This window comes from Petaurus breviceps, unplaced genomic scaffold (genome assembly GCF_028583685.1).
Source record: "Petaurus breviceps papuanus isolate PSGF00001 unplaced genomic scaffold, PetGlider_PUasm1.0 151, whole genome shotgun sequence".
In the NCBI taxonomy this organism is placed as follows: Eukaryota; Metazoa; Chordata; class Mammalia; order Diprotodontia; family Petauridae; genus Petaurus; species Petaurus breviceps.
In genome coordinates, this window is record NW_027185712.1 from 26,582,233 (window position 1) to 26,594,990 (window position 12,758).

Genomic DNA, 12,758 nt, shown 5'->3' on the forward strand with positions numbered 1-12,758 from the left:
GAGAGCAAGCAAAAGAGACAAACCTGAGACAAATTAATGATATCCCAAAGGAAAAAAAAACAGAAATTTAATCATAAAATCCTAAAACTGATCAAAGAACAAATCACAGAAAAAAATTAAATATTTTGTAAAAGATAATAGAACTAAGCAAACAATATATTAAATTTCTGGTAAACATCTAAATAGTCCAGAGGTTAAATGTGTTAAAATAGTTTTAATGAACTGTATCAAATAAATACTCACAAATACTGATGAAAGATGAAATCTTGAAAATTAGAGAAGAATCTGCTTAATTGGGGGAGAAACATAGAAATACACACTAAAAATAAAACCTGGTACTTTGAAATAACCTGATAAAATTTGATTCCTTGTAATAACTAACCAAATTTATAAACCTTTAGTTAATCTGACTTTTAGAAGAGGAGGAAATTAATAAAACAAAACAAATGACAAAACTGATCACTCAAAAGAAATAAAGAATTATCTTTACAATATTGCTCTTAATTAATAGTGCCACTTTTACTGGCACACACAGAAACTATACAAAGATAATGAACTGTGAGAAATAGTCATTCTGATCAACACATTTAAGAACCATAGTTCCAAAGGACTCATAATGAAAAATGCTATACACCTCCAGATGGAAAACTGATGGACTTCTTTTTCTTTCTTTCTATTTGTTTTTAGAACACAGCTAACATAGAAATTTGTTCCACATGATTTCATATTTGCAATAGGTTTTGTATTTCTTGCCTTCTTGATGGGTGTGGGAATGAAAGAATCTAAAACTGAAAAAAATAAAACATTTAAAAAATGAAAATTAGAGCATTATCTATAAAATGAGAAATTCATAAAGTTTAAAGAATTTAAAACACCAGATTGTGATCTTAAATAGCCCAAACTTACAAAAAGAAATAGAGGTAGATACAGGGAAGCAATCAAAGTAATTTAAAGTAATATTTAAAAATTCTTTGATAAAATATAATATTAATTTATGCTTAAAAAAAGACTAAAATGGATAAGCAAAGGGGGCTTTTTAAAAAAGTGATAAAACACTATGTAAATCAAAAGTTTGCATTATATGGATTGAGACAAAAAACTAAGTCTTCCAATGAATTCTGGAGAAAAGCAAGAATAAACCTTTTTCCAATATTATTTGATATAGTCTTAGAAATGGCAACAGCAATGAGACATGAGAAAGAAATTGGAGGAATTGAAATAGATAAAGAGTAGGGAAAAATTCCATATTTGTGTATGACATAATGATTTATTTAGAAAATCCCAGGGAATAAGCAAACAAATTAGAAAATTAAACATGTCAACAAAATGGAAGTCTGTAGAAAAAATTCATAGAAATTAACATCCTTTTATATACAATACAAGCAAAAATCAAGACATTAATGATGGAATGGAGAGTTTCATCCAAAACAACTATAAAATGAATACAATTTCCTGGAACCAAACTATTTGATTAAGTATGCATGCTGAATATATGTGTAGGTAGAATTATTAAATATTTCTTAAGGGAAAAAAAGAATTTTAAGAAATAGAATTATTTACATAGAAATCAGGTTTGGGCCATGAGAATATGATAAAATTATAATACCACTAAAATTAATTTTATATGTAGTGTTATTTCAATTAAAAAGAAAATTGTCAGATCTAGAAAAAAATGATTTTATTTGAAGTAATAAATGACCTATAGTATTAAGGAATAATTTTAAAAGGAATAATTAAAAGGGAATAGTACTTGCCAACCTCAAACTATATTGAAGGTAATAGTCATAAAAGTTATTTGGTACTGTTTAAGAATAAAAATTAAATCAATGGAGAAAACTAAATTATGAAAAATAAAAAAATGATTGAGCTCAGCAACCTAGTAGGCTAAAAACCTGGAGAAAAAATTACTGGCAAAGAATTTTCTACCCACAAAAATTTTCTGGAAAAACTAGGTAGACATCTGGCAGTACAAAAGTTTTAGACAAATATTTTATAATATATAGTACAATAAATATAAAATATCTAATGGTCTGAATACTAAAAGTAATATAAAAATTAGAAGGGAAGCATGACGTATACCTTTCATATATGTGTGTGTGCGTGTTTAAGGAGTAATGTCTTAAAAAACAAGGGATAAGTTTAATTTCCTCAAATCCACTTCACAATCTATAAAATACTTATCTATCACCTGATCTTCTTTTAATTAAAATTGCATTTCCCTGAACACCTCCATTCATGATGAACGAGAGGCTATTTTCATTTTGATTTTTTTGTTTTCATTATGTCTAGCAGCCAATATTGCACCAATATTTTTATTATTTTTGTTTTGTTGTAGCAAATGTACAGTATTTCAACTATTTTATATATGATATAGGCTTTATGTGATAGTTTGCAAAACTAATCATCGTCATAATTTAGATTGGTAGTAACTCTAGAAAATATTGAGTCCAACATCCTTGACAACCATTTGTAGCAGTTTTCTCTTTGAAAATTCATTCCAGTTGGCTTAAAAAAGAATTTTTTGAATGTAAGCCATGAATTGAAGACCTTCTTGTGCATCAAAGCAGTATGTAATGGGAGATAAGAAGAAAAAGACACAACACAATAGATCTCCAGAAAACATAAGTAAAAATAGAATTCATTCCAGGCATGGGAAAAAGGTCACTGCAAAGTCAAAGAGATGGGAGATGGAAATTCATGAGTAAACAACAGAGAGTACGCCAGCTTGACTTGATAAAAAAAAAAGTTCAAGATGTGGAGTAACGTCTAATAAGTCTAAAAAGGTAGGCCTATAGGCCAGGTTTTGTGTACTTTTAAAGCATAAACAGATTAGTTTATATTTTACCTAAAGAGGAAGAAGGAAAGATGTGACAAAGTTCTCTAAGAATATTTAAAAAGGAAGAGAGGTCTAAAATCTGAAGGAATCAGGCCAGGCTTCATGTAGGAGGTGGCATCTGAACTTAATCTTAAATTCTAAAGGAATCTAAAAGGATGAGGTAAGGAAGGAGAAAATCCCTGGCATAGGATGATTTGTGTGAATGCACAGAGGTAGGAGGCAGACTGTAAGCTTCAGGGAACAGATGACAGGTTATTTTGTTTAAAACACTAAATAAATGAAAGAGAAATGTTTTTGAAATAAGGCTTGAGAGATTTGTTGAGACCAGAAAGTGTATGATATTCAGTGCCAGGGTGAGTAGCTTTATTTATTTGTTTATTTTCCTGGAAGCAATAGGGAGACCCTGGAGGTTTTTGATCAGGTGAGGGATATGATCCAATATGAACCTTGAGAAGATCAATTTGGCCCCTACTTTAAAGAAAGGGCAAAGGGGGCAGGGAGACCAATTTGAAGACAATTACAGTAGTCTGGTAGTGATAGAGACCTGAACTTAAGTGATACTAGAGGTTATGTGACCCACAAGATGGAGGTCTAGACATTTTCTTCACTCCTCACGACCTCTCAAACCTCTTCAAAATAGGAATTATATGCCAGGGATAAATCAATTTCAACTCTCTTCAGCAACTACAACATCAAGAATCCAAAAAAGGTAAAAACTTGATGAACTAACAAGTGAGAAGGCCAATGTTCCTTAATCCTAATGAGTGCTCACTTTCTCAGTAATTCCTCACTTACTGCTAGTCATGCCCACAAGCAGCAAGGCTGTACAGGCTGACCAAATAGCTTATGCTAGAATTCATCTCATAGCTTCCTCAGTGCCATGGAGATACAAACAGTAGAAATTTGCTCAGGCTACTATAGTTCAAAGATCTATGAATCAATACTGCAAGACAGAAGAAAATGTATAAACACCTGATTTATCTTTTGAAGCAAAGACAGTAACATAGAATGCTGTTTCTTTTCTAATATTATTTTTTTGGACGGCAATTGGGGTTAAGTGACTTGCCCATAGTCACACAGCTAGTAAGTGTGTTAAGTATCTGAGGCCAGGATTTGAACTCAGGTTCTCCTGACTTTGGGGTCAGTGCACTATTCACTGCACCACCTATCTGCCCCTTAAAATGAAGCTCCATTTGCTATATTTTCCTCTATCTTTTTTTTTTTTGCTTTTTTGGAGGGCAATTGGGGTTAAGTGACTTGGCCAAAGTCGCACAGCTAGTTTTTGTGTTCAGTGTCTGAGTCCAGATTTGAACTCAGGTCCTCCTGACTACTCCAGGGCCAGTGTTCTATTCACTGTGCCACCTAGACGCACAAGAATGCTGTTTTTTCATAGTTTAAAAGAAGCATGAGAATTGTGTGAGCAGAATTTATGGCCTGCTTAACAGAAATATAGGGCACAACAGTAAAACGTAAATGCATTGTGGCATTTCTCACCAAACAAACATAAGAAAGGACAACAGATTGGGAATGCAGACAGACAGAAGTAAAGGACCATCTGGAAGAAGAGAAGCAAAAAGCAATTACATTTTAAAAGAAGATGCTCTCTGTATAAGCAAAGTATATTGATTTCAAAGACATAGTGGACTTTTTTTGTTATTTTTTTTAATTTGCTAAATTGGGCCCGAAAAGGGAAGGGAATAATCATATATATGATGCCTACTATGTGCCAGGTACTGTGCTAAGAACTTTTCACAAATATTATCTCATTTGATCCTCACAACAATCCTATGAGGTAGATGTAATTATCCTTGCCACTTTATAGTTGTAGAAACTGAGGAAAGCAGAAGTTAAATGACTTGCTCAGGGTCATACAGTTAGTAAACATCTGAGGTTGGATTTGAACTGAGGTCTTCCTGACTTCAGGCCCAGTGCTCCATTCTCTGCAACACCATCTGCTCCAACTGCCCAGGGGCAGTAAAAGAGATAGATTGCAAATGCTTTGAAAATTAAAAACATTTATTTGAAAAAAATAAAATTAATATACTATCAGAAATAACACACGAGGAGTGCAGTAAAAACAAAATCTATTGGAAGAATTATATGAACTGTCAAATGAAATTAGAAGAAATAGGCAAACAATGAAAACAAGCACCACAATAATGTAAATTTAAAGGAGATTGAAACAAAGCTGGAGACAAAGTAATTTTAAGGACTGAACTTTGTCTAGGAGAAGAGATCAGTAAATATATCTCCCTTTTTCGGTTAAAATACACACATATATGTAGAAGTAGTATGTATAGTACATAGAGAATTCACCTTGGAGTCAGGAAGACCTGAGTTCGATTCCCACCTCTTACACAAACAGTGTTTGCATTCCCCTGAGCAAGCTTCCTAACCTCTCAGTGGCCCCCACACAACTGTCAAAGGCTTGTTGCCTCAGAGAAGCTGTTGATCTACATTGATAGAAAAAGTTCCTGATAAGAGGTTCCTGCACTGATAAAATCAATGGTCTGGTAAAACACACACATACATATACACACATATACATACACAAATACATGGTATATTTTATGAGTCTTCCAGTTGACAGGGGGTGGGAGCTGATTAATTGAGTTTTTATTATATACTGAATAGTAATAACTATGGACTCATGGCCCTGAAACTTTCATTTGACTGTAACTGTCCAGGCATCTTTTCCTCTCAGCTAAATGATTTATTTAGTTTGGCTCCATGTTAAACTTATGTAAAATTCTTCCCGCTGAGGCAACAGAGTAATTATTTGGGTTTTGAGTTTTTATTCTGGTAACACATACTATGAAAGGCCAAAAGTCAAAGTAGTAATTTTAATATGTGTTCCCCAACCCCAAAGCTGTAAAATCATCCTAATATTTTCCCAGAGAAAAATAGTGATAACCTAATTCCAATATACTAATATTACATTGTTCCATACTCCAAAAAGAAAAGATGAAAATTTTTTATTCACATCATGAAGCAAATAAATATTTCCACATGGGATTATCATGGAAGGAAAGGACATGTTTCCATTAGGTCATTCTACTATCGACAATAGTCCTTTTGAAAATGAAAATGCAGGAGTTTTGTCAGAGATGTTGCATTTTGATGAAAGCTAGTATTATCCCATTTGTTAACTGAAAAGGAGCTAGTCAGTGAATCCTGGGTTTGGAATCCCATACATACCAGTGTTAAACTGTTGTATTATCATTTCTTCACAGATCAGAGAACTCCATTATTTAACAATTCTGGAGTACATTAGCAGTGGGCTTATTATTATTGTCAGGAATGTTTGGCTTGTATATCTATTCTAAGACTATACAGCTGAAATTTAGGCGAGCTAGAGGTGGGTGGCCAAAGACAGAGGACAAAAGTTTAGAAAAAAATCCATTTCTGAAGTGTATAACTATACTCACTGGACAAAAACAAAGTCTGATATTATAAAACTAATAGGCTCAGCTGGTGTCTCTCTAATTAAACAATTATTTATTGACTTTTGTGTCTAGGCATGGCAAAACATCAAGAATTAAACAGGGCCTTGCTCAGAGTTACAGGACAGTGATTAAGGACACCTCAAGGAAACAAGAAATAAGAGTCAGTAAGCATCGCAAAGAAATCACTGACCCAGGTGTCAGGAGACATGGGGTTTTGTTTTACCTCTGATATTCAGTAGCTATGTGACTGGAGATAGAGACTGGATTGGGGATCTCAATGACAGGAGCAACTCTTGAATGAGGAGATTCTCTACACCATTGCAAGTCAGCCTAGAACACTGAGAATTTAAGTAACTTACTTAGGGTCACAGTCAATACATGTCAGACTCCAAATCTAGCACCTTCTGCCCCCCTTTGTTAAATGCCCTAAACTGACTGGCTGTGTGTGTGTGTGTGTGTGTGTGTGTGTGTGTAGGAGATACTCCCAACAATAATCTGCAAGGCAGCAAACTTTTAAGAAATTTCTGTATTAAATCAATTTTTACAGTAGAAATCTGGTATCTAAGGTACTACCATCTATCTTTTACACATACTGTTTGTATACAAATTGTTTTCAAACCCAGAATAATAATTCATATTTATAATGGAATTTGAAATTTTCAAAATACTTTCTTCTCAGCAACTCCATGAGTTAGGTTATATATATATATATATATATATCTTTTTTTATCCCCATTTTATAGATGAGAAGACTCAAGGAGATAAATTGACCTGCCAAAGGTCACATAAAAGTATCTACCATGTATCATATTTCAATATATAATGGAAAATTTCAAATTAATTCTAACTTTCATATCTAAAATGAAACTTCCTTCTTCATCTCTCCCTCTTCCTCTGTGTTCTCCTTTCCAAATGTGTGGTCTAAGCATGTTATATTAGACTAACTTAATGAAGAAATAAAAACATTCTTATCCTGAATTGATGCTGAGAGGATTGTTTATAAATTACAGTTCACTACTCTTCCCTATGTTCATTCTCTCTGGTGAAGTACAATTCACCCCATAAATACATCTGCTCTCCAGACTGTGAGGTTTTCTTTAGACATTCTCCTAGCTAATTCCCCTATCTAATTTGACGATCTATAACCTCCTGTGCTTCTTAAATCCTTTCAAAAAAGCCTTTTACAACAATGACAGTAAATTCTAAATTTGTATTAGGCATACTAGGGAGCCTGCATAATGTTGGCATCTATATGATGCATTATCATTTTCAAGGAGCTTTAGACACATTTTGTTTGATCCCCCAAATTACTCTGCAAAGTAGGTGCTGCAGATAATATTATTCCCATTTTAAAAATGAGGAAAGGGAGGCTGAAGGAGATGAAGTGATTGAAAATACTTTCCCATGATCTCAACTAATAATAACATTTGGTCATATTTATAATCTCTCTTCAAGGTCTGCAAAGCTCTTTATAAAATATCTCACTTAAAATGCTCACAAAACCCCTACAAGATAGGTGCCATGTTTACCTCTATTTTACACATGAGGAAACCATGGCACACAAGGACATTCAGTGACTATCCCAGGGTCACCTAGGTAGTAAATGTCTAAGGTAAGTTTGGGACTTAGGCCTCCCTGATTCTAAGTCCAGCCCTCTAAGTGGGGGATGTGTGCATCAGATCAACTTCTCTCCTGATTCCAAGTGAAATGCTCCTTTCTCATTACCTTCTCCACACTGCCATTGAGAATCACATACCCTGTTTAATAAAAAAGCTACTATAAATAGACCATGTATGGATGATTAATTTTCAAAGAAATAGAAAACAATAAAATGCACTGGACTAAAACCTTACTGAACACAACATAAACTTTCTTTGATGGCTAAGAAGTATTTTGGAAAGAGAAATATCTCCATACTGGTCATGCATTTTCGTAGAAAAAATATGCTTTGCAAGTGGATATAAATTTCCAGAATTTGTTAGATAAAGTACTTAAAAATCTACCCTGGATTTGCAACTGCATGCTATGAAGAAACATGGGTTGTCTTAATTTTCAACTGATAGATAATCTAACTGGGTTTTCTTAAGTAGTGAGATTGTAAACTGTTCCTTTGAATGCCTGAAAGAATGCTTTAGGCTTTGTTGGTATCTTCCTTTATTAATGACCCCTTTAGGCAGGTTGCTTGGTTTTCTTCTTGCACAATTTCTTCCTTATCACTCTGGTTCACTCCCATAGTTTTAACTGTAAAGTCCAGAAATATAACTCCTAAATAAATTTCTCTAGTCCTGACCTCTCTCCTAAATTCAAAATCCATTTGTCCAATGGCCCAAGGGAATCTCTACTTGAATGTACAGCACATCAAAGTAACTATATCAAAATAAAGCTAGTTATTTCTAACCCTAAATCTGCCCTTTCTTCTGGCTTCACTATTTCTAGCTGTGGCACCACTATGTACCTGGTTGCTTTTCCACTGTTCACCAATATTTAGCAAATGCTTAGTGAAATGCCCAGCACATAGTGGGAACTTAATAAATGATTGTTTCCTTATTTTATTCCTGAAAGAAAAGGGAAGTATCAGGGGGAAAGCTCCCTCAGCATGTATCAGCATATACTGACATCTCTTCCATAATCTATGCCCTTACCAATATTCATAACCTTCATGTTATTGTTCATTCTATTTACTTCTTTATGTCATATCTGATCAGCTCATTTTTGCTTAATAAATTTATTCTACAAATGAATGACAGAATTCAGATAGAATGCAAACTTTTGCATACCACCTCCCTTTTCCCAATGAATTTAGGTATTTGACTTCTTAAGAATGTAGACTTTTAAGCAATAAAAATGAAAACAATTTGAATATTTGTACTCCAGAACCTTCACATGGTCTCTTGGACGAAGTGAGCATTTAAGTCAATCACCCTTGAATGAGATCTTATTTCCTAAGCACTTCACATCCAAGGATGAACTTCAGAAAAGCTGTCCAGTTGCTTAGCTGGTACTCCCTCATCACTGATAAACCTCTTCTGGACAGTTAGGGAGGCACTCCAAAGGAGACCCTTCCCTTTTATGCACTCATAGGACTTGTTACAATCATATGGCATTGGGTTGAGTCAATAATTTTCACCAACATCACCTGAAGAGTAAAACAGGTATATGTTATGAGAGAGGTTACTATTTTGTGTTTCATTTTGGTGGTTTCAATGAGTACTTATGAGTCATTGTGTTAATAACATTTCTTTCGTCTGAAGGAAAATGAACTATTCTATCCCTAATCCTATTGTACAGTGTATCTCTTTCTATTCTTCTATTTGGGGGGACAACTTAGATATGAACCCCAATCTGAGCTTTAAGTAGTTTCTCCTAATATTCTAGGGTAGAAATGGCAAAGAAAAAAAGTTTGAGAAAGGGAGCCTGATCCTTCTTGTAGGTGGTCAGGTAGCTCTAGGACTGAACATTGTCAGTACACATTCAGACCAGAGCTGAGAGGTAAGCATTAGTGGAAAGAACACAAAGGACCCTTAGACCCCTTAGTCCAATCGCAGTTATTATTGTTAAATTTGTAAGAAAAGGGCTCTGTAATAAAGCATTAAATTGTTTTAAAATCATGACATGATAGATTGGAAAGAAAGATTCAGAGCCAAGAAGCTTAGGTTCAACTTCACACATCAGCTTAATGATGATGAACACAAGTCCTTTATCATCTCTGACCTTCTTGGAGCCTCAGTTTCTCTATATAAAAAGGAGATTAAAGTTATTTGGACTTTCTGTAAATCTGACTGTTGTAAGGAATGTGCTTTGCAAACCTTAAGGGTCTATCAAAATGTTGTTGTTGACAATATGATTTGGAAACATATTAATGTCGTGAATGGGAACTATAATATAACAGGGGACAGAGGAATCTCACTGCTTGTGGTATAATGGAAAGATAGTACTAGAGTACCAGAGAGTACTGAAACCTAATTCTGGAATTGGCACCAACTAGGAGATCATTTCACCTCTATAAAGCAATGGGGTTGGCTCTCTCTCCATCCCAAAATCCAAGTACTCCCCATAAACCCCTCAGAGCAGGTGGCAAGAATTTCATCATTCTTTCCAGTACACATCAGGCTCATTCCATCCTTAATTCTTTTACTAATACCATTATTGTTCCATTGAAGTGCCTTCTTCCTCATGGATTATCTGTACAAACTCTGCCATTCAAGGCCCAAATCAATACTGCTTCCTCCAGGAAGCCTTCTCCAGCCTAGGGCATCCTGAACATGCTCTTCTTTGAACTTGTATTATACTTATTGTCTAACACATGGATATAACACTGATTCTGAAGTCAGAAAGACCTAAATTCAAATACAGCCTTGGACAATTATTATCTGTGTGACCCTGGGAAAGTCTCATTCTGTGTGCATCTCAATTTCCATATTTTTAAAATCAGGATAATAATATCCACTTCCCAGGTTATTTTTAGATAAAAGGAGATCTTTGTAAAAAAATTGCAAATATCAAAGTACTTTATACATATTCTTATATCCTCCTGTATTGCATTCCAATAATTTCAAATGCATAATCTAGTCTACCCCTTCACCCCACCTCCTAATAATATCATCCAAACTATTTGAGGGCAGGAACCATGTAAGACACATGATTTTCCCCCTTATTTCCCAGTGTTTACTGGTAATTGCTAGATTTTAAGTTAGTGTAATGGCAACACAGAAGTGGTTCACACCTTGTTTCAGCTACTGAATTAACACCTTGTTTCAGTCTGTTAAGAAACAGAACATGCTAAATCCTCAACTTGTGAATTCCTGGGGAGGAGCTAATGACTATATAAGGAGATCCCCAGGGCTAGAGATAGCGGGAGCTGGAAAGAGGACTCTTGTGGTGGCAGAGTCAAGGGGAATACTTGTGGTATCCCTGCACTTCATTTGTCTGCTCTGTCTGTATTGATGGTTGTTTGTGATATTTTGTTCAGAAGCCCTGGGAACTTCCTGGAAGCCCTGAAAGAAGATATTCTGGTTGTATGTTTACAGAGGTCCTGGAGGAGGGTTTGGAGGTCCTGGGACTTTACTGATGATTTGTGCTGACCTCTTGGACCTTGTTTGTGGATCAATGATGATTTCTATGTTGATAATTTGTGTTGAGTTCTCAGACCTTGTTGGTGGGTCTGAGTTGATTTCACAGGCAGATAGTGAATTGATGATAGTACCTGCAATGTGTATGAATATTGTGGCTCTGTTAATCTTTGTCTTCCCAGAAACAGGAACTGTGAAGGACTTGAAATGGACTGGACACTGTGAACTTTAATATGGGACAAGAACTGGACAAAGAACTAGACAAGGAACTGGACAAGGAACTAGACAAGGAACTGGAAGCTGCCTGCCTTTGGATCCAGATGACAATTGAAGCTGGGAGCATGGAAAAGGAACCATGGAAGTTGAGAGCCAGCCTCGAGTCAAGCTGAAAGAAGGCTTTACTTGGATACTGTGTACTGCCTGAGAAGAATATGATTTGATGTGACCTAGCGATGGATGGCTTGTGTGTTTTCCACTACCCCTTAAGAGGTTTCTGAGTAATGACTAATGTTTGAATAGTGACTGATTTTAACTTAGTGTGCCCCATGAGTGTAAAACTTTGATTATTGTATTTTGTGAGCCTTAAGGAGGCCTCCTTAAAGATGACTGAATGATTGAGTTATTAAATGATTGTACTTTGATGAAAACTATTGTGACCACTTTAGTAAAAACGATGTAGCCATTTTAGTGATAAGTCATTGTGAATGCTGTATTTTGATTTTATGTGATAAGTTGTAACATTGTGAATGCTGCACCTTTATTCTCTGTGAATGTTTTGCTCTGATTTGTTATTGAATAGAGTGTTCACTCTGCAATGTAATCAGAACCTTGAAAGCTGTTTACAGCAGCAGTCCTCTGGAAAGCTGCTCCTGCATGGCTTTACAGTCAGGAAGACTTAAGCTTGATTCCTGTTTTTCATATTGATTAACTGTATGAACATTAGCAAATTTTTTCTGAGCCTTAGTTTCCCCATTTATGAAATGTGTACAATTTTAATTTGTTTTGACTTGTATCCCTAACACTTGGTCCAATGCTTTGGGCATAAGTGTATATACATGGTTGTTAAATGAATTATGTTATTATGAGACTCCCATGAAATGACATATCAAGCACTTTGAAAAGAGTAAAGTGATATTCAAGCATTAGGTTTTTTTTCATTTATTGATTAATTTTGGTTACTGATACAAGAATTATTTCTAAAGTAAAATTAAATCCTTTGTTGCAAGTAGTTATTAATGAAGAGGAAGCCTGATCAGATTCCATACACTTATTTCAGCAAAAGCCTGATATTGACACCAGACCAATTAATAATAAAGAAATACATTGAGAACCTACAGCAAGGAATTTCTTCTACCTGAAAAATGCACAAAAAATTTATCCACTAGCTAATTGAAATGAAGCCACCCA

At 34.8% G+C, this 12,758-nt stretch overlaps 1 long non-coding RNA gene across 2 annotated transcripts in view; it reads left to right on the top strand.

The window, feature by feature from the left end:
- The window catches only part of LOC138153970 (uncharacterized), a 72,500-nt gene extending 59,945 nt beyond the window's left edge, over positions 1 to 12,555 (top strand). For both annotated transcript variants that reach the window (XR_011166516.1, XR_011166517.1), the window contains one exon: positions 11,534 to 12,555. This is a non-coding gene — a long non-coding RNA (uncharacterized lncRNA). The remainder of the gene's footprint in view (positions 1 to 11,533) is intronic.
- The last annotated feature ends 203 nt before the right edge of the window (positions 12,556 to 12,758 follow it).